Consider the following 23909-nt stretch of genomic DNA (forward strand, 5'->3'; position numbering starts at 1 on the left):
ATTAATATCTAGATGATGCGCTTAAGAAATTCTTTCACAATAGCAGGAAAGTTTCCTCTAGCTTCATTCCCATGATGTTTTAGCAAGTATAATAAGAAATGCTTCCTCAATTCATACCCATCCTGCAGAAACAACACATGTAGTTAGTATGACAATTTCACGCCGAAGGTCTTAAAACACATTACGCACAATACTCACCGCGCAAATCGGCTTCACCAATTCTTTACCGTTACACCAGAGCATAAAATGAAAAATAAAATAGACAGACACATTACTGCAAAAATTTAAATTAATAATATAAAAAATATAGTGATAACAAAAGTAAATACTCTTGTTATGAATTCATTACCCGTCTACACTCGTTGGAACACCAAACGGAAATAAACGTTGCTATTTAGATATATCATAATTCCAATCAGGCATCTTTATTTCGAGTGCTTCTTTGAAATCCCTTGCAAAACTTTTTAATTTCAGTGAATGCCTCAAGTTTTTATCCTCTGACGATTGTGATGTTTGAATAGGATCCATAATATATAGACGACGTGCCTCTTTGTCGATGACGTACAATATGTATCGGCCGATGGATGCATAGGGAAGATAAATCTACAAGTGGAGTTATTAGAAACAACAACAAACCATCATAACAATGGACAAAATATTTTATTTACCTTATTGCAAGATGAGATGTCGTTCTCCATCCTAGGCCAGCTATCAAATAATGTTGCCAACATCTGGATAGTTTCCTTCTCACAAAACTTCTGACCTCGTGTTGACTCTAGCATCATGGACTAAGTAAAAGAAGAAATATTGTTTCAACATGTTGATACTAATGGCACATAGAATGAAGAGTTACGATGACTTACACAAAATCATAGATCCATGTAGTGTATAGGAGGGTCTGTGAACAATACTCCCTCGTCACGTGCCAGCATACGCACGGCGGTGTTGAAGCAATCATTGTCCATAGGCTGCTCCATCTTAAGTATGCACTGAAGTTTCTTAAGACTTAAGCTCATTGGACCGGGTGTGCAGCTCCGGACCCATACCTTCATGTAATTTGGATGGTAAGAAGAACAGTAATATACATCCGCACATTAAATATTGATACATGATACTTACTCCAAACACCCGGCATCATCGATCGACATGATGTACTTGCAGAGGTCGGAAAGTAGTTGACGTTGGCCTGTGGGAATGATAGTGATTGGGGTAGGACGTTTGTCTTCGACTACGTCAGAAGGATTATCCAAGATCTCGAGATCAGAATTAGCTAAAGTTTCTTCACTGACAGGTTGATGGTATATGGGACATCCTTTTAGCTTATTAAGCTCTGAATCGAGCAAAATGACTGCTAATTTTTGACGAAAATGTTTCATATCCTCCTACAAAAATTTTATACAAAAAAATTATATAATATTTTCAGATAAAATAACGAGATAATGTATAAAATGAAATACCTGGGTGAACTGGTCTAACAGTCCATGTGATGTTCAATATTCCATATAATTGAGCATAAATAATCCGCATGATACGCTATAATATTATAAAATAATGCTTTAGAATATCACACAGATGAATCAAATAAATAAACCATTTTAACAATTGCTTACCCATTGGTTTGTATTGCCTACTGAACTTGCTCTTTAACCGTCCATTTTGTAACATTGAGATCGGCCCACTTATCACCTATGATAAACTCCGAACTCTGCTCTGCAAGTTTCAACCATTTCTCGATCCCCCGTAACTATCATATGAGAAATGTTAGGGATGAAGTCAAACAAAACAAATGTTAAGATGAGTAAAACAATAGATAGTTACCGTAGTAGCAAGGTCATTGCGTTTGACATTCTCACCAAGTGAGTCCAATACTTGGATCTCTTGTTTTTTGGCATTGGCGACTGCTAGATACCAATGGTAGCCCGGCATGTTAATCAGAATGAATAACTGGTGTAAATATCATACAAATCACAATCACAATTAGACATAATTATTAATAAATCATTAGACATATGAACTAAATAAAAAAATCCATAATTATATGCATGGATAACAAGACAACAACTAACCATATCTTGCTGTAGATAATTATTAACATGACGCACAATGCGACGATATTTTGATGGGTCGATGTCTCTTTCACCGTCTTCTTTTATCTGGCCAGATACAAACGTGCTAATAATGTGTACCTTTTCACCCGCTCTGTCTTGTAGATGGTCGTGAGCAAGGATGCAATATATGTAAGCATTTATCACCTGTAAACAACATTTAGGATATATTTATATTTTATGATATTATATATTGTTCATATTATTGATTACAAAGTTTGTGCAATTTGTCTTACACCGTCATGTAAGAACATATCATTTTTTATAAGGCATTTCAAATCGTCGGTTGCTAACAAGGCATCTCCAATGTCCACGAACTGGGTATCCTTGCGGGCAGACTTTATTGATTCGATGACTGTAATATCTCTAGGGGTACAAACATAGTCTATCAAATTCATAAAAAGTGAGACAACTTAGTAATAAAAAAAATGAGCCAAATTAGTTGAATACAAAAGGCAAGATCACAAAAATAAGATCGATAATAATATAAACATATACCTTGTCGGATAACATGCAAATTAGCATCCTTTTTTCGTTTGTTATGAGATATAACCTCTTCGACGTTATTATGTTGTGAATATCCGGCCCCTTCCATCGACATTGCATCTGAAACCTCCATGGATTCTTTCTGTGCATCTCCAAAGTCCATATCTATGTCTCATATATTCTGGTAAAACAAGAATATAAATAGACCATTCGTATTATCATCTATAATATACATACAGAGTAATGTTAGCTATATGCACATCTTCTTGTGGTGTTTCAGTGCGGACTGTCATCGTTACATCAGTGCGTATGTCGGAACCCATCACTTTATATCTATGTTGAAACATAAATAGGTTTTTTTATGCATCATAAAATGTGAAACTAACACAACTATTTTATCTGTAATAAAAATGCTTTTGATTATATTAGAAAAATATGCAGTTCAAATCATTTTACTAATACAAAAATTCAAGGAAACAACAAACTATAATGTTCATATATAAGTAAGTGCTCATCTGAAATTGCTTAAATGAATATAAATTAATTACATATGCTATTGAAATTTGAGAAACAAAAAAAATGATAACTAACCAACATTAACCAAGTATATGTGTTTTTTCTATTTTTTTTATCCCCTTAGTTTATGTAATAAGAATAATCACAGCCCGGCCAGGTTAACATGCGCTAAGCAAAATACGGGAGCCTTCGCTGAAGGCAGGGGCAACTACGCCAGACCATTTGGATGTAACGAGCTCCAGCCGTGTAGAAAACTGGCTAAAAACTAACAACATGTAATAAATCTTTAAAAAATCTAAGAAACTATTGTAACCCGCAAAAAAAATCTTGCATAGCCACCTATTAAGTATCAAACTTATTTTGAAAAAACTCAATAAATGCATAGTGATGATAAATATTGTAATATAAGTTGAACAATTTTTAAGTCAGTTTTCAAGTTTTTGTAATATACACTTAACCAATTTCAAAAACACAGTTGAACAATTTATAATAAATGTTGAATAATTTTTATATATTCACTTAACATTTTATAATAAACGATGTACAATTTTGTAATGGATGATGAACTATTGTAAAAAACCATGAACATTTCCTTAATACCGTTGAACACTTTTGTGACATGCAATGAACTATGTATATAATAATAAAAACGAAACAATATAAATAAAGAATAAAAAAGTATAGGGAAAAACATATAAACATAAAAAAGGAAATAAAGAGAGAAAGGAAAAGAAAATAATCAAAAAAACACAATGATTATATATTTTTGTAATATAAGTTGAACGATTTCTTAATACATATTTGAAACTTTTGTAATATACAGTTAACAAATTTAAAAAACACAGTGATTATATATTAATTGAACATTTTACAATAAATGTTGAACAATTTTGTAATAGATGATGAACTGTTGAAAAAAACCATGAACATTTCGTTAATACTATTGAACACTTTTGTGCCATGCAATGAACTTTGTATATTATAATAAAAACAAAACAGTATAACTAAAGAATAAAGAATTATAGGAAATAAAATATAAAAAATAAAAAAATAAAGAGAAAGAGGAAAAGAAAAAAGACAACAAAAAAAGCTAGGCCCGCCACGACGGGCCTGTTGCGCGGCCCGCCACCACGGCCCACCTGGCACGCAGGCCGCTAGGGCGGCAGCAGCTAAAGCGACGCGGCGTCGCCCGTTCCCCTCCCCCCGCCACATTCTACCTAACCTACCTTATCCTCTCGCCTTGCTCACTCTCTCATCTCCTCTCGTCTCACTCACACAAACCCTCGCCCTCCTCCCCCCCCCCCCGCCACATCGCCGCCCGCGTCGACGAGCAGGATGCCCCACTCTCCCGCCCGTCGGCCACCGCATCAGTCTCCTGCATCGACTGACCTTGGGGCTGCCTGCTGTGGGCTGCACGACCGAGCGGGATGGACGGGGCGCGCTTCCTGGAGCACCTGCGGGTGATGGATACGGTCTCGTTCCGGCCAGATCCGTGATGGCGCTAGTCTCCGGCGATGTTGCAGTTGGATCCGCAGCGACGCGTCCCTACCTGCAACGACACAACTCCGGTAAGCTACTACCCATGCCAATCAAATCCATTCAACGCGGGCTGCTCAGATCCGCCCCCTCCTCGTCTTCTTAGCCAGTGAACTACTTCTCTGTTCTCTCTGTGCCGTGGCGCCATGGGCAAACCTCAAATGCACGGCGAGGACGACGACTGCTTGCCGACGCTGCCGCCCTCGACAAGGAGGGATGACATGCACAAGCACTTGGCACGGATCCACAGCTGCGCTCCTCTCCAGCGATGTCGCAGGTGGATCCGAGGCGACGCGTCCCGATCTGCAACGCCACAGCTCCGTTACGCCACTCCCCATGGCAGATCTGCCCCCTCCTAGTCTTCTTCGAATGTTTCTACCGTGTTGATGTGGTTCTCTGTTATTTCTATGGCACGGGGCCATGACCAAACCTCGCATGCACGGCGAGAACGACGACTGCTTGCTGCCGCCGCCGCCCTCGGCGAGGAGGGATGACATGCACAAGCACTCAGCACGCTGTGCGCCGACCGACGCGCCGCAAGGACACAGCCACCTCAACTAACGGCGCGTCTGACCACCCGTCGACATCCCCACCGCTCCAGCCAGTCGGCCACAGGACATCGCTCTGTGCCCGCCTCATGCTGCTGCACCCCTCGGCATCAACTCCCTCTCAGCAACAGCTAGCTTGCACGGATCCAGCTAATCTGATGGTAAGCAAATGAATCGTTAAGCTGTGGCAGCATCTCTGCATCCTTACCTATCTTTTGTAGGGTTTGTGCAGATGTTGCACTGAATATTGAGCATTTTAGTTTCCATATGTTTGTGTAGATGCTTGCTAGATGTTTGCTAGGGTTTGTGCAGATGTTTGCTAGATGTTTGCTAGGGTTTGTGGAGATGTTTGCTAGAACATTGAGCATTTTTATAGGGTTTATGCAGATGTTTGCTACAACGTTGAGCATTTGTTTTCAATATGTTGCATTTTTACTCAATGATTAAATGGAGTACCCATTTGGATCTTCTTTACAGTAACCGCACTGCTTATTTTTGAATTTTCTTTGTAGTAGGGATAGTTGTATCTAAAAATCGATAGTATGTATACCTCGATGATAATAAGATAGACCTAAACCTCAATGATCATTTGATGATACCCGTGCTTAGGTTTAGAATGTTTGTAAATTAGCTAGTCAAGTTTTATTATCCTGATGAATCAATGTCGCTACCAACAGGTTTAACCGATGGATGTTGGTATTTAGATCTTGCTGTGTGGACCAGGACGATGTCTATGGAGGTGTCTTCAGGATCGGTGGTGCATCAGAAAATATGACATGAAGAACCTGTGCAGGACGCGGTAAATAATTCAGATCTGGGCTTTTCTCCATCCCTCTGTGGTTCACCTTATGCTGCTTCTCATTGAATTTTTCATTTTTACATTAGTTCCTATATGGCTGCAGGCAACCTTGAGAATGGAAGGTAACTAGCTCGGTCTGGTGCTGAGGGCAACGCCCGGCTCGCTACCGAGGTCATCCGCACATATGCTCTGCGGAACATCAGGAGCAGCACTGGCACCTATTGCCCTGCTGTAGTGATGCAGGCCAGAGCGAGCTGGGATGCATGTGGCGATGAGAGGATGTATAGTCAGCTCCTTCACCTTCAACACGTCGATTATATGTGAGGGCTTCTTCTTCTTTTTCCTTTTCCCATTTTACTTTTTATTATCCATGTGGATAAATATTTTAGGTTGGTCCTCTATTTTCTTTTAATGCTCAAGCATGTCCTCTTGCAATTCAAGATTATCCATATTGACAGCTCCTATTTTTTATGTGGGTGCTTTACTCTTCATGTTTTGATGCCTATGCATTTTGCTGAAAATGTAGTACTTACATACAAAAATACTTCCTGGGAAAGTAACCGTAGCAGAACTAAAATTATTCTACCTTTTTTATGTGTGCTTTATTTTTAATTTCTAGCAGTGTATAATTGTTGTTTGTGAATTTTAGGATTGAATTAAACTAAACCCAAACAGAATAGCCCGTGATTTTAATTTTCTAGCACCGCATAATTCAGGGACTGTTATCTTTCAATGCAAGATTGCCTGTAATTTTATTAGCAATTATTGTGTATGTGTTTTTGTTTTTTCTGTTTTTGATGATGACACTTTTAGTTAGTAGCATAATATGCAGTAACCATACCATTCTAGAGTTTGGACTACTGCGTTTACTATTATACAGGCCTTCACAAATAAATATGAGCTCTTAACTATTCCACTCAATCATATATTTTATATACTCTCTTGAATGACATTCTATTTCTCCTCCTCTTGGGTTTAGTATTATTTTCCGCATACCTCATGGAAATAAATATGAGTTATTATTACTTCTTCCACTTGACCATGTTCATCTAAATCTACTCGGCCAGTTGAATGAAATCATGTTTCTTCCCAATGAAGGCCTTGCTTGTGTGTAATTGCTATAGTATTGAGGGACTGTTCTCTTTCAATGCAAGCTTGCCTGTGATTTTATTAGCAATTATTATGTATGTGAATTTGTTTTTTGTTTTTGATGACGTCACTTTTAGTTAAGTGAATGCTGCCATTTTTATGTGTGCAATTTAGGTGTTTCCTAGCAGCAAGTATTAATGTCAAAGTTACATTCTTTCTTTCAAATTGGCAACTTTAGATAGCCAATGTTATACAATTGTATTGTTGATGCGTTCTATTCTTAGGTTAACCTATATTTTTAATGCTATCTCACAATTTGTATGTGATTTCTTTTTCCCTAAAGTTTATAACATCTGACCACCGTCGTGGAACGCCTCCCGCTGCAGTAGCTAGCAACATCGACCGTCTCAGCATCTGCTACCTCTTCAGGTGATGGTAAGCCCCTCCAATCCTATTTTGTTTTGTTGCGTGAATAAAGGTCTGTTTTGATGACTACCAAATACAGCCTTACCAATATATTGGTCAAGCCCATGAGTTTTGGAAGTTGTTTGGATTGAAACCAAATTTGTACCATGAGTAAGAAGAGTAAGATGAACACACCAAGCAAGTTTTTTTTTGCGGTCATACATTAGTAAGATGAGTCTTCCTCTCTAGCAGCTTCTGTTTAATCTCTTGGAACAAGAAAACAAAACTTGATCTATCCTGCTTTTAACTTGTCAACATACAAATGGCCTCCAAACAATCAGTTTAAACTTGAAGACGCAGATTGCTCCATTGCATAGATAGTGTGATTACTTCAGACAGTGCACAAAGTTTAGTTTCTAAAGCATCTGTGCATGTTAGTAGGTGACGGCATGCAGCGAGCACTATATATCATTTGTTTCATTCCTCCTAATATTTTAAACATAATTTATTTTATTTGTTCAGGCAAGCTAACATACAGGGAGTGCTGGCAACAGAACTCTGAATCAATTGATCAACTGACTAACATCAATGTGAAACAAGCAGTGGCAGGTATATCTGCTCTCTTAACTCACTCAATTAGGAATTGTCTGAATTAGTACATGGATTGAATTTCACACAAATGGTACTTTATTAGTGCAAGGAGTTGATGCACTATTGTATTGTTTACAGTAGATATGGTACAGTTTATTGAATTTTCTATGCGGTTTAAATGGTTGCAGTTATGAACTGCTATGAGGTGTGCTCAGTTTGACATTTCTTAGCATAGTGGTTGACAATGGATGTTTGGCTTTTTATCTGTAGATGCAACTATTGTGGGAACTGGATCATGTTTTTAGTTTATGACCTAAGTGACTACTAATTTAATTATGGTAGTTATGGACAATTAGTTCACAAAGAGTAAATTGAGTTGATCCAGTGTTTATTAGGGATATTTGTAGATATGTTGGCATATGATCCAGTGCAAAAATTGTTAGTTCGATTGCTTAGAATAATTACTTGATGGAATTATTTGCATCTGACATGTTGCACACATACATAAGGCAGAACAAGCATACTTGTAAACTACTATTAATTTCTATTTGTGAGATTTCATTAAAAAACTATTGCTTGACTATGCAAATTTAGGCAGTGAACTTTGGTCATACCTTAAAAAGTTAGATGTATGCCACACTTGCGATGTCCAGTTGCAGCCCACCTAATAGGACTGCTTGATTAGATCTACAACAATCAATTGTATCGCCTATGATCTTTTTATAAGCTGTCACTTTATCCAATGGTGTTTATTTCTTGGAATTTGATGGTATACATGACCAAACATGATCCTAATCTAATAACTGTTACCCTTTTACAGAAGAAAAAGATCTAGAAATTTTCATACCTAGAGGAACTCGCCTTCTGGATGCTCCTTGATTACAGAAGATACTCCTCGTGAATTTGTCCTCCAACTCTGGGTATTTTTATCCTTTCCTATCTGTAATGGACGAAGGGAGAGTAAGGAGGGGGATGACAGATGGCAGAGGAGGTTAACATATATAGCTAGGCCATACAGAGGAAGGCTGGGTAGGAGATCATGGCATATTCCAGTTCTACCATATATATTTATGTATGGTGCAGATATCTTTCCTTTTTTCATCAAAAGCACACCTCTTAAATAATATATTTATGTATGGTGCAGATATATTTCCTTTTTTCATCAAAAGCACACCTCTTGAATAATTAGAAAATATGTCAGAAATCAGAACTTACTAAAAATTAAATTGTTGTATTAATTAAATAAACAACTTATCATTGATTGCATGCCACTAAGTTACTGATTACTTTTTATGAGGCATAAAGTTTTCCATTATAAAACCGAAATATCTTATCTGTCTATTTAAATATTTATTTAATTTTTATTATTGTTCAGTTTGAAGATGCAAACATGAACTTTCCATAATATTTATGTGTATTTAATGAGTTAAACATGTAATATAAATCAAGTTAAACTAACAGCCAAATAATTTTAAATGTTTTGCTTCTGAAATATGGCAATTAACAGCCTTCTGATTTACTTGTTTGCACAATCAAAACACATAAGCACCTAATGCATCATCGACCTTTTGCAAGGTTGACATCGACTGATTACGAGCGGCCGTAGGTCACAAGGGGGGGGGCGAAATGTTGTAGTCCATCTGTGATAGAGCAGACTCCAGCGACTTTTGCCCAGCTAGGTACATCCTCTATACGACTACATGGTAGCAACTTGAAGAAAATTATCCCCTTTTTGCTTCAATTACCTGATATCCTCCTCACTGATGTATCGAGGCGCCGTGACCGGGCCTCACAGGCAGGGCCAAGGCAAAGAGGTATCCCCGACGGCCAAGACACGGCCACGGTGGTGCAGCCTGTGATAAGACCTCAGCAGACTCGAGCAACTTTGCCCAGACAGGTACATCCTCTACACGACTACACGGTAGCATCTTGAACAAAATTTGTCTTGATTAGTATAGTACCTAAGTAGTAGTACGTTAAAGTACTCCCAATTTTATGTCGACCAATCACTGCATCGGACATGCAAGCCTGGGATTATATATGTGTGGGGGTCTGTTATACTGTGAGTTTTCTTATATATGTTAAGCTTGATTATATTTGCACAAACTGTGTAAGACAAACAGGTTGTACTTGATTTATTAATTTTTCTTTGACGCGCGAACAAAATGCATCTTCGTCTTGGTTGGCTAGGATCCAATTAGCTAAACCAATTTACATATATAAAACATTACAAGGCTAGCATGTTTAGTAATAAGAGCCATAGAGATTATGGTCTTCTCGTGGGAAACAATGATGCTATTGGCGACAAGAAGTAAGAGGGTGTAAAGAGAGGGAGAGAAACAACCCCCAATCCACACACACATCCTGCTCCTTCTCTGGATCCTCTCCTCCAGAAGAAATGATCCCTCCTCTGCAGCAGATCCTCATCCTCTCCAGTAGCTCATCCTCCTCCTCTTCAGTACAGCAGCAACCAGCAACACCAAGGAGCCAACACCTCTGCCTCCCCCTTCTCACCCACAATCCTATGCTATGTTTCTTCATTGTTAAGTTATTCATTGCTTGCTGTTTTCAGTTGTTAATTGCTTCCTGCTTTGATGGTAGATCACTGATTTGTGCTAGCTACTTTGCTGGTTGCCCACTGCCTCTCTTATAGTGGTTAGTGGATGCCTGGATGGTTAGGATATTACTGTTGGGGATAAGAGAAAGTGCACAGAGTTTGGTTCCTATATGGGCTCTACAACCAGCAACAAGTGCAAAATGTGTAGTGTGTATGCCTAGTTGCCTACCAATTTCTACTTCATTATGCTGCTTAGAACTATCTAAGGCGTCCGCCTTGCCTTATGACTTGATGATTTTCTCATTTGAAATATTAATATTGCTAAGATAAAAAAATGGTATATTAATATTTGTACAATGGCGTTAAGCAAAATTATAAGTTAAAATGTATTTGGCTATTGAATATCAGTCTTTTTTTTAATTTTATTTCTTGTGAATATACTTTGGTGTAGTGTTGGCTAATTGATTTCCCTGTACAAATGTCTGTTTTCAGTGCAAATGTGTTCCTTGATCAACTAAACTTGGTGATTGTACAATCAGGGGGAGCCTTGAAGCCTTCAGATGTAAGAGTATGCTCAACTAAATTTTGATAAGTGAGTCCATTAAATCATTCTAATAGGGTCAAGTTACAAATTATTTTGCAGGCAAAGCATGCAGGAAATGGAAAATGGATTTCACTACAACTTGAACATGAGGTACATACTTCGCATCACCATATGGTTTATGACAACTGCATTACTTTTAGTGCTGATGTTGATTGTTGTTCGTATATAGTGATAGTTATATATAGTTCGTATTGCCAAATATATAGTTCGTGACTTCATTGGACGCCTTGAGCTTGCCAGCCAAGCAGGGAAGTAGTTTTAGGCAGGAATTATTCTTCTTGTGGGAAACAGTAATGCTGTTGGCGCCAAGAAGTAAGAGGGGGGAAAGAGAGGGAGAGAAAAACCCCCAATCCACACACACATCGTCCTCCATCTTTGGATCCTCTCCTCCAACACATCTGCTCCCTCATCTGCAGCAGATCCACATCGCCTCCTATCAAGGAGCTCCTCATCCTCCTCCTCTCCAGTAGCTCATCCTCCTCATCTTCAGTACAGCACCAACCAGCAACAGCAAGGAGCCAACAGCTCTGCCTCCCCCTTCTCCCCCACCATCCTCTGCTAAGTTTCTTCCATGATTAGTTGTTCAATGCTTGTTTTTAGGCCCTGTTCATTGCTTCCTACGTTGCTGGTTGCTCACAGCTTTGTTCTAGCTGCTTTGCTGGTTGCTCACTACCTCTCTTATAGTGGTTAGTCGATGCCTAGATGATTAGAATATTACAGTTGGGGAGAATAGGAAGTGCACAGAGGATGAATCCTATATGGGCTCTACAACCAGCAGCAAGTGCAAGATGTGTAGTGTGTATGCCTAGGAACCTTGCCTTATGCCTTACTGAAGCACCCAACAAGCGCCTTGCCTCGCCTTTCCGACTTAAAAACAATGCATGGCTTTACTGTACTCATTGACGTGATATTTCAAGTCATAGTTCATAGAAATTGAATGGAGTTATACGATACAAGGAATTATAGGGTCCACCGCAAAACCGACGTTTAATATATCCAACACACCAAAAAGTATTTAAACCTATATATTTATATCCGTTTGCATCTGTCCATCTTCAGTTGCTTAAAACACTCAAGGCCACTCTAATCTCTGGCGGGATGTTTGCAGCTGCTTCATTGTCTTTGACTATTAGCATCTTGACCGTAACTTGGTGTCTGAGCTGTATTGGATCCTAGGAAAGGTGGAAAAACTCAATCATTTAATAAATTGTGTGCATAATAATTAGCACACATCAACTCATCATATATGTACTCACGCTAGTGTTCATCCAGCCCATGCTACACAAACGACCAATTTGGTGGGCCATCTCCTATAGGACAAATAAGCCAGAGTGTTTGCTGCAACACCAAAAATATTTATTAAACTTTAAAATGGTATGCATCTTATGTATGCGATCAATTTAGTAGATTACCTACGACCAGCAGAGTAAGTGGTATCCTGTCCCCAATCCATGATATGGGTATTCCAACCAGGGATCCTTGTGTGCAACACATTGTTGAATTCTTCCTTCAGCAATGAAATTTCCTTCCTCATCAATATGTTATGAGTGCTATATTCAGGATCAAACGTGTTTAAGGATGGATCCATAACGACAACGCTCCTCCTCAGCCGGTTGACTACAAGTAACCCATACGAGGAATCCGAAAGTTTCAACGGTAGTAGATACTGCAGCATCAAGACACATGTCAATTGCTGTTATAATAAGTATAACTAACTTTAAGAACGAGCATCTCTTACAATTATAGAGTTGAACACATCATATTTAGGAAGAGGCTGGACCACAGCATAGTTAACCAGCGTCGTGATGCGATGTCCTTGCGTCATCCAGGAGTACCTTAGGGCCTGTGACTGAGCATGAAACTGTAGGTCGAAATAATGTTTGCTTCCAACCCAGTTGGTGCCTGCGGTCCTCTCTACTTCAGCACTCGCAAGCTTATGAATAACAAGGTTGAAGCATTCGGGATGAAGTGGTACATGAAAAAAAATGGTGTCTTGGATCATTCGGAGGCTGATTTCGATCGGGTACGGCCGGGCGCTTCTTATCCATATTGAGCTGCAAAATAAAATGCACAACAACATATAGCAAAAGACATCAATGGTCCTCTTCTAGATTAACTTTCTCTATACTAACCTATAAATAGAAATCATGGTTAGATTGCATGACATTGCACGAGGTCAGATTGTCCTCACCTAGATGTAAATGCACGTATCAAATCTAGAACCTAAATCCATGGCATTTGCATGACATTGTTCATGTACAAGGATTGAACTAAAAAACGTATACACTTACCTATGGATGTTTTAGGTTTGCTAGTCTAGCTATCTTAGTTTGCTCTGTACCAGAATGTTCCAACATGATTTTTATATACCACAAGAATGTGTAATAAGACAACTTACTTTAATGTTTCTTGGTCTCGAACGGCCATGATAAAGTCAAGTATGTATTGGAGTGCATCTTCCACGGCATGCATAGGTGGGGGCAGAAGATCCATGGGCGCAGGCACATCCTCCTGGGGCCGGGGAACATCATCCTGGGGTGCGGGCGCACCCTCTTGGGGTGCGTGCGCAGCGTTCGCACTGATCGGCTCCATGGGATAGAAGACTCGTTCTTGATCGGATTTGCTGATGGGATATATGTGAACTTGGGTGGGTGGTGAAATAGGACACGGATGGAGTTTATATCATTTTATTACCGTGACATATCATTGTTTGGAGAGTTAATATTGCCTTCCAAAATATGAACGCCGTTTAGCTAAAGACGATATTAATTTTCTTGTAGAAATTATTTCCAATTGTGTTAGGATCAGATCTTGCTCCAAATATTAGAAAATATCTTCCCAATCAAATTATAATCCATAGGCAACTGACAGTGCGCTTCAGCAAGGTATATATATTTTTTCAATGGTTCAACACCTATATCACATAATATAACCTTATTTCAATTAGGCAACTAATGCCCACTGCCTTTACATGCTTTGTTCCTAATTCGGGTCTTTGGTATATCTCCCAGGAGTTATAAAATATGTTTTTGCTAAAGTACATTTAATTGTGCTTTTGGTAGTATTGCACATCTAAAGAACATGTCTTTGATTGTGAATGAAGATTGTTGTGGCTACCTTTTTTTTATTTTATGTTTGAGTGTCTCATATTAATATGGAATAACTAAGACAAATCTAGTTGTGCCCCAGACATACACATAGGACGCCTTCTTGAAAGAAATAACATGATTTATCAATAAAAAACAGCAGTAGTAAAATACATTATTTAGATTGCCAAAAGGATAATTATCAATTCGATCCCTATCAAAACTGTAGTAGCCATTTATTTGCGACATTTGAATATGCAATAGTACATAGCCAGTCGTCCTAAACCCTCAAGGCCGCTCTAGTTTTAGCTGTGATACTTCTAGCTTCCATTGGTCCTAGCTTGAACAACACCATTGACGTACGCAAGTGTTTCATCAAGTGTCGTGAGGCTGGCTTCATGGATATCTACGATAAAAACAGTGTTATATAGTAGTGACATAGTATCAAAGTCAAAAAACATTGACAGTAAATTTAAAATAGAACGCAGCCCCTACCTTGTACATGATGATGATCATCATAAATGCTAGGAGAGAAAATGAATGTGCTCTCCCTCATAGTTTGCAAGCAACGGTGCCTCCGGTTTACCTGTACGTAAGTAACAACAATCTTCTCGAAGAGATTGTCAGTGCATTGCAAATGGCAGAAGTGACGACCAACGTGTTCTTCCCGTACACGTAAGAAAATCATCTGCCGTCTACAAACAAATATAAATGTGAGTCTATCATTGCAGCAATAAAATTACAAAAATAAGCATATGAAAATCTCAAATTATAAATGGCGCTTACTGAAAGTTCATGAGGCCAATCACAAGGGAAGGGACGCGGCGCCTATATATTGAATCTCACTTATATTCTATCTGACCAACGTAGGCAAGGATAGCAACCACATCTGCAATTTTGAAATCACAATTAGACTCTAAGATGTAGGGAGTAATATGCATTCGCAAATAAAAAGATGATGCACCAGTGATTGTTCTGTCCCATAGCTCGAATATTTCTCCAAACTATGGGAAGCACGTTGGGCAAATTGTCGATGTTATCTGCTGTGCCGACAAACAAACCTCGGTCGTACCACTTAGTGTGGTGACAAAGTCCATGGCCAGGTACCAGAAATGTCCACCAAGCATTTCTCTGGGGTTGAACCCGACGCGACTGAAATCATAGGTACTACCGGTTTGTAGCATGCTGTTGAAACGGATTGCCTGGCTGTTGTACGCAATCGCTTCCATCTTTGTTCCCTAATATATTTTTATTATTTTTATGAATCATAACAATAATGAGAAAAAAAATGCTTATCAATATTGTATTCTGAAATGCAGCCTATAAAGTAGATGATTAATGCATTACATGACGATCTAGTAGTATGCACTGAAGGTACAAGTTTCCCATGGCATTCTCTTTGATGTGAGCCTTCCACATGACCTTAGCTTGAATTATCCAGTAATTCTGATATATGTGCTCCATTTGGACGCGATGAAAATTCAAGTTCCTGTAAGTAGAATAAAAAAAGGATGAGGTAAAATTATTTTGCAAGGGGAGCATAACTTGAATCAGACAAATAACATAACATTCATGTTTTTATTATTTATTTTCTTCTACATTTTCTTATTCTTTTTCTCCTTCATCATATTATCTACTCCTTCCTAGTACAAGTTTTCCACCACCCTGAATTGCACATCTAGAGATTTGTTTAGGAGTTGCATCTACCTTGATTGTGTTCTATTTGGACAAACTGATTGGCAGCCATGGAAAAATTTGTATATCCTACGGGGTTTGATTTACGCAATATAATATTCCGCTCCTCTGAAAAAAACAATTATGTATTTCAGACTCACTGTCCAATAGGTTTTAACAAATATATATACAAGATGAACAAGCCGAGCCTATTACTATGTTCACCTGGTTTTCGCAAACATGTTTTAATCGCCAAGCCTATTACTATGTTCTAGTGTATGCCATGTGCTCCATCTTTTAAGATAAAGACCATAGTGACAAAACATTATCTAGTGATGGCAAATAGACGTACAAATAAAGACTTATATCTTGCTTGTTCATCAGAGGGGCTATCGGTTGACTGATGCAAGGAACTGGCGGCGACGCCATCACCCTCTTAGAGGTGATCGATCCATATGAGATTACCATGGTCGCCGTGGAGGAAAAAATGGTGACTTCTCCTGTATAGCAAGATGGAGTCAAATATGGTGTAGCGGGGCCTTTTTATATAAGCATAGTGGGCAGCGGGAAAACGAAATTTATTTGAAAATTTGTTTTTGGTAGGCTAGCTGCCTGTGGGTGACATATCTATATTCAGATCTTTAATAATAGGCAACCTAATAATAATGATTTATTAATAAACGAAACATACATCTCAAAATCGGTCGATGATCAACTGAATTGATTGACATCATATTTAATTAAAGGGAAATTGTGATTTGTGATCACTTGCCTATAAAAACTTAACTGAATTATCAACTGCGTGTATAATATCAATTAGTTGCCTATGAAATATTGACTTTTTTTTATGGATATTTCCTAAACCATTCTGACCATCACATTAAGTTATTTATTTCATCCCTTGTATAATCTGTTATTTTCAGTTACCTGGATTATATATTTAATTATGTTATAGGTAATTGCCCTTGCGCAAAAAATTATAATAGACACTTTTAGTATTTTCACAAAAATCATGTCTAACACATCATTTTAAGATCCTCATGTATATCAAACAATATAGTTGGACTACAAATAATTCAATCCAACACATATTTGCAAAAGATAATAGTGTTTATTATTTTTCATCAAAACAAACTGTATAAAACACATACGTACATATGAGAAACATTTGTACAGCAACTAAATATAGTAGTAGTAGTACAAGTACACGCTCCCATATCTAGCACACATCATAATTTTGTCTATCTATGTGTATGCATTAGCAGCAACGGTATTAGACACATGCCCCCGTCTGACTATGCATTACCAAAAGAAACACATCAGCGGCATCACTCGATCACGAAAAAATAATCGTTCTATATCTATCTCTCTCTCTCTCAACGCATGCGGCCTGGTTCATCTTCCGAAATCATGCACAACTCGCGAGTGGGTAAAACTGCTCTGGCTCTTGTGCCTTTCTCAAACACACACGCTCTCTCTCCCATACGGAGCAGCAGAAGCCAGCAAGCACAAGCCAGCATTAATGGTCCATGAACCCAAGGAGACCACACTGGTAACGAGGTGACCATTGGAGGTAGCAAGAGCATAACACAAATCTATGGACATAAAATGGGAGAGTGAACCTTATGCCTCTATTAGGCAGTAGAGATAGAGTTAAATATTTTGCTGGGATAAATAAAAGATAACTGAAAATTACATGTCATCAAACATAAGTAAGAGACACCAAGCAAATTAATAACACTTCATTTATTGAGTCCGAACGATTACATTGACAAATGCTCATAAGGAGCACTGTAACAACAAACATAGTAAGAAATATAAATAACAATGTAGAAATCCTCATGCTTGGTCTTTAGATGGTGGTGGTGGCTTCTTGTCGCATGCTTGGATATGCTTCACGACGACCTCTATCAATCGATTCATCTGGTTAATCAAAGTCTGAACCAACATTCTAGTATGATGTTGTGCTTGCAGAATATCATAATTGCTCGTACCCCAACCGTCTTTCTTTTGTGCATTTGAACCCGTGTCATGCTGGATATCCTAGCCTGAGGGGACATGTGCATGAGGAATGTGATGCACCTCACGACGTCGGATTAGGATATCAAAGTGGTTTGTCGAAAGAGTGGTTGGGAACTGAATAGGCAGAGTATGATCATGCATCTTTAGGGTGTTACTCTTTCGTGAGGATCCCTCACCAACACCACGATGTCACTGTGGTTCTGCATCCTCCAGTTGACCTAGATCATCAGGGTGAAGTTGATTCGTCTCATCCTGATCTTGACGGTTATCGTCGGAACTATTGGATGATGACATGTCTACGTCAATGGAGTGGCAAGGGTGGAGCTTTCTGGTTTGGGTGGTGCAAGGGTCACGCAATTTGTAGATGTTTACAAGGAAACCTTGAATAGAAAATCCGTATATGAATCAACCGAAATGATCACAATCAGAAAATAAAATCTGTTGGAATAAGAAACAATGGGCATGCCATTAAATAAACTCCAACTACAATTTTTCATGTCACCAAACCATTTGGAGATATAAAGGAAACACATTTAAGTCTGATGATACACGTTCTGATTTGGTGACATGGCATTGGTGATTGGCATGATCACTTGCCTTAATATACTATTTGTTTTTTTACTATTATATGGGGGGTTTTGGATTCTTTTTATATTTTGATCTACATAAATACATTTGATAACTGCACAGCCAAACGTCTTGGCTGGGTGCAACCTACATTTCCTCCACAACAGCCCAACCAGGCTCATTAAGATACTGTTTCAAACTACAATCCCCAATGGGTGATATATGCTTGATGTCCATGAGCATATGGTGTATCTATAGCACCATTCATTTTAACAACTGAAATAGTAAAATTTGTTTGATTGGTAAATTAGTTTTCAGATTTCTAAACAGATCTTTATAGATCAAATTTACACTTGGTCAGCACTAAAGCTCTCCAAAGATCTTCATATTTAAAAAACATAACTCCTAATTCGAGAGGAGATATGAACGGGCGTTCTATGAGTAGCCTTTGCAACCAGCGAACCGAACGATGTGGCTGCTCACGTAAACATTGTGGTTAAAATCGTAGGTGGACTGTTCGGTGCCCCCTAAGGTGCCAACTCCTTCAAGTCCATATTGCCCATTAAAGTAGGATACAACAGAGCACATATCTTGCTTGCCTTTCTACTTTGGTGTAGGTTATCTCTACCAGTTTCATCAGCAAATTGCTGGTATTCATGGCTAAGTACATCTCTTTATTCTAATGAAGCATTTCATAGCCTACCTACAGTGTCATGCATGAAGCCATCACAGTCTGAACCAGTTTCTGACTAATTATAATCATCCTATCAGCAAAGCTCTACTTACAAACTTTCTTTTTATCTAAAGACAAGGGATCATCAAGAGAACAGTTGAATTTCCTAGCTCTAGCACCACTCTGCTGAAGTCTTTGATTCGTTCTTGCCAGTACCACACCAAAGGTATTTCCCCCTGGAATGCCTTGCAATTCTATGGGAGTGCAACGCTGAATGGTGATAATTTTTATCTCTAAAATATTTTGTTTCATCTTCTCTATATTTCTGTGTTGAAAGAAGAAGAATCAGTGTCATACTCCATGACATCAGATGTCTAGATTTCTTGTGATTACCCACAATCAATATCCAGCCTTTCATCTTCAAATACCGTTGCTGCTTATTTGACAGCCACATCTCACATGTACTATGCAGCACTATAAAACCAGTAAATTATCACTTGCCGTAATATAAAAGTTTCATTCCATGTTCCAGGTCATTAGCAGTTCTGACATTATATCTGAATCACATATTACACCTACATTAGTGCGTTTGTAGAAACCATATAACAAAGATGATTCTGACAATATGACAGCTTAATATTGAAATGCAGTAAGTAGCTCAACTAAATGGAGTATAGCTCCATCTATCAAAATACCAAATAAAAAGATAAATTTTTGTCAGTACCACCCCGATGGTATTTTCCCCTGGAATGCCTTACACTTTTATGGGAGTGTGAAGATGAATGGTGATAATTTTTACATCTAAAACTTTTTGTTTCATCTTCTCTATATTTCTGTGTTGAAAGAAAAGCAGTATCATACTCCATGACATCGAACGTCCAGATTTCTTGTGATTACCCATTGTCAGTATCCAGCATTTCATCTTCAGATATAGATGAGATTATAGCCACATCTCACATGTAATATGCAGCACTATAAAATCATTAAATTATCACTTGCCGTAATACAAAAGTTCTGTCGGTGTACTAGAGTAGGGGTACCCTAGTATCCCGAACTTGTGCATGGGCAGTCGCGCGTGCCCGTGCCCTGTTCTGGGCCTGGCCCAACAGCGCTCGGCGCCATGTGTGGCCCAGGCCCGGGGGCTCCTGTCGGTGTACTAGAGTAGGGGTACCCTAGTATCCCGAACTTGTGCACGGGCAGTCACAGAACCCCGCGGCAAGCCTTGCCGGGTGACCGCCAAGGTCCTCCGTGGTTCTTTTGGAGCCATTCAAGAACAAAGTATTCAAGCCAAGGAGACAAGGCCCCGGCAAGAGGAGCTTGCCGGGAAGGCCAACCAAGGCATCTCAAGGAACTTGCCGCGACGCGCCACGCGTCCCGGCAAGGCCCGGTGAGCGACAAGGTTCCGGACGCGACAAGACAACGACCGCGGCAAGGCGCTTGCCGCGGCAGGCTACCACTCTGTACCCACGCTCCAGCACATCCACCAACGTATCGCCCTGGGGCCTTTCCAGGCGCGCGTGGCAAGAGGCTGTGCAGCCAGCGGTGCACGGTGGCAAGCGACGCTGACAAGATTGCCATCGTGGCGAGCGGTGGCGTCCCTGACGGTCCCTTTTTGCACTATTTGGGCGACGCAGACGGGCATTTAATGCCTTTCTCCCCTGCCGTCAGGGTTAGGTATGATACACTGTACAGGTAGTTGTACCAACCGCAATTCCTTTTCCATTTTTGCCCTTGTCTACGTTGCCACCTGTCGGAGACCCCTTTAGCATATAAAAGGAGGCCCATGTGCAACGTAGAGGGGGGTTCGAAGGCAGAAAAACACTCACGCTCGGTCTCGTTAGCAGCTAGTGGGTACTGTAGCACTCAGCGCTCCCGAGCAAGAACTCAATATACTCAGACATGCAGCAGTAGGAGTGTTATCTCTCCGGAGAGCTCCGAAGCTGGGTAAACTGCTCGTGTGCTTCGCCTCGATCCGCTCTTTGTGCGATCTCCGCCCCCCACCGAACCGAAAGGGGCTCGGTCCGCCAGTCCCATAGGTGTTCATGGATCAGTTTCCCCCGACATCTTTGGCGCGCCAGGTAGGGGGCATCGAGGTTGTGTGAACCTGATCCGGCGTTCACACGAGCTAGATCTTCATCTTCTTCATCGACATGACACCGAAGAAGAAGGCTTCGGCGGCAGCTGTTCCATCCACGTCAATCCCACCATCACCGGAGCAAATGGGTGGTGGGGTAGACGCCGGCGGAAGAACGGGCATCGACGAGGGAGCTCACGGTGCTGCCAGGTCCAAGGACAAGGCTGCGCAGACCTGGCGTCCGTACATGCACCGCGCCCATCTCAGGAGGCGCAGGACCGACAGCGTCATGGTATTCGCAGCGCCATACGTTCGTTGGACCAAGATCGAGCTGGTGGATCTCAGGGTGCTCAAGACCAGCATGCACGCCAACATGCTGGCACGAGCGAGACACGGTCGCCTGGACGGGATACTGCTCCTTCTAACATAGTTAGAAGTCCGAGCATATCCCGCTCCTCGCACCGTTCGCCACTACCGCCCACCACTCCAGCAGAAGCTTTGGCGCGAGCTCAACTGCTCCTGGATTACCCTCCAACGGCAGATAAGATCGATGGATGGAGGGCCACCATTCAAAGTCTCATCGGCTTCGCCAACGGCGACACTCCGCGGCAGCCGAGTACTTCGCTGCCGCGGCAGGACTGCCAGGCGCGAGCCGATGGCGACGAAACCGGTGGGGGGCAACCACCATGCACTCTCCACCCCGAAGGCCAAGATCGCCGACTCGTCGGATCCACCTCGACAGCGACTCCACCGCATCATCAGATCCACGAGCTCGTCGCGATCAGCGCCAAGTTCTTCACGAACGACAGCAAGAAGACGCTCGTACTCGCATCGAGCGCCGAAGAGAAGCGCGGCGTCAATCAGACCAGCGCGCTGGGACCTCTGTCGACATGCATGCACCAGGGGGACCAGGCGACTTGCCGTACGCGGTAGGTTGCCCTGCGCTCACTCGTGAGCTGCGGCAAGTCCAGTGGCCCAGCACGAAGAATTTCAAGCCAGACGTACCAGAGAAGTACGACGGCAAGTCGCATCCGTCGGAGTTCCTCAGCATCTACACCATCGCGGTGCAAGCTGCCGGGGGCGGGACGACAAGATCCTGGCCAACTACTTCCCGCTGGTGCTCAAGCCCAATGTCAGATCCTGGTTCATGCACTTGCCGGACAACTCCATATCCTCCTGGGCAGAACTATGCCATCAGTTTGTCGGCGCCTTTACAGGCGGCCACAAGCCTCATGGCCAAGAGAGCGACCTTCATCTGCTCGCCCAGAAGGAAGGAGAGCCCCTGCGCAAGTACATTCAAACATTCAGGCGTGTACAGCACAACATCCCAGATGTCCACCCTGCCGTAGTAATCAGCGTGTTCCATCAGAACATGCGAAACCGCAGGATGCGGGAGGAGATGGAGATGTGCAAGATCAGAGATGTCAGTGAGCTATATGCCCTGGCCGACAAGTGTGCACGTGCTGAGGAAGGGAGGAAATTCTCCGAAGAGAATACAGAAGCAGGAGGATCTGATAGTGAGGAGGCTGCCCCGGCAAAGAAAAACCGGTGGCGGAACAACAGGAAGAAGAAAGGCAAAGATGTGCTAGTCGTTGAGAAGTCCGGCAAAGGAGGTGGCGCCAAGAAAGCCAAAGCTGGTAGCTCCGGCAAGGAGATTGCCGCAGGCATTAATTACCAGGCTGTGGCGGTCGCGGACAAGCAGGACGACACCAACAAGCAGTACTGCAAAATCCACCGCACCAAGGGCCATGACCTCCAGAGTTGCAAGAAGGTCGAGCAGCTTCTCGAGCAGCAAAAGGCTGAATACAAGAGACGCGACAAGGAGAAGGGCCAGGAAGGTGCTGGAGGAGCCGGCAAGAAATGCCCCGGCCGAGGAGGACGCCGTGGCAAGGCCAAGCAGCGGCAAGGAGACAGACCTCCCCGCGGCCGCGACAAGGATGAAGATGACGACGATGATGAAGATATGGATGATGACGAGACCGATGAGCAGGAGTTCCAGAAAGCCACAGAGGTCCTGTGCGTTGACGGCGGTGCTTCTCTGCATACTTCACATCGCCAGCTCAAGCAGTGGGTGCGGGAAGTCAATGCGGCAGAACCACCCGTCGAGTCACGCAAGCCTCTGAAATGGTCCAGCACGCCTATCATCTTTGATATTGAGGACCACCCTGATCGCATAACTGCGGTCGGGTGCTTGCCGATGTTGGTTTCACCAACTATCCGCAACCTCAAGGTCACTAAGATGCTAGTTGACGGCGGGGCCGGCTTGAACCTGATCTCCTCCGCGGTACTCCAGAAACTCCAGATCCCTGATGGCGAGCTCGAAGAGACCGGCACATTCCAAGGCATCAATCCGGGAAGGAGCAAGCCGAAGGGAAAGATCACGTTGCCGGTGACATTTGGCAGCGAGTTGAACTTCAGGACTGAGAGGGTCACTTTTGACGTTGCTGACTTTCCATTGCCTTACAATGGGATACTCGGTCGTCCAGCACTCGCCAAATTCATGGCAGCCTCTCACTATGCATACAACATACTGAAGATGCCAGGCCCGATAAGTGTCATCTCTGTCCCTGGCGACAA

Source organism: Triticum aestivum, chromosome 2B, assembly GCF_018294505.1.
Source record: "Triticum aestivum cultivar Chinese Spring chromosome 2B, IWGSC CS RefSeq v2.1, whole genome shotgun sequence".
NCBI lineage: Eukaryota > Viridiplantae > Streptophyta > Magnoliopsida > Poales > Poaceae > Triticum > Triticum aestivum.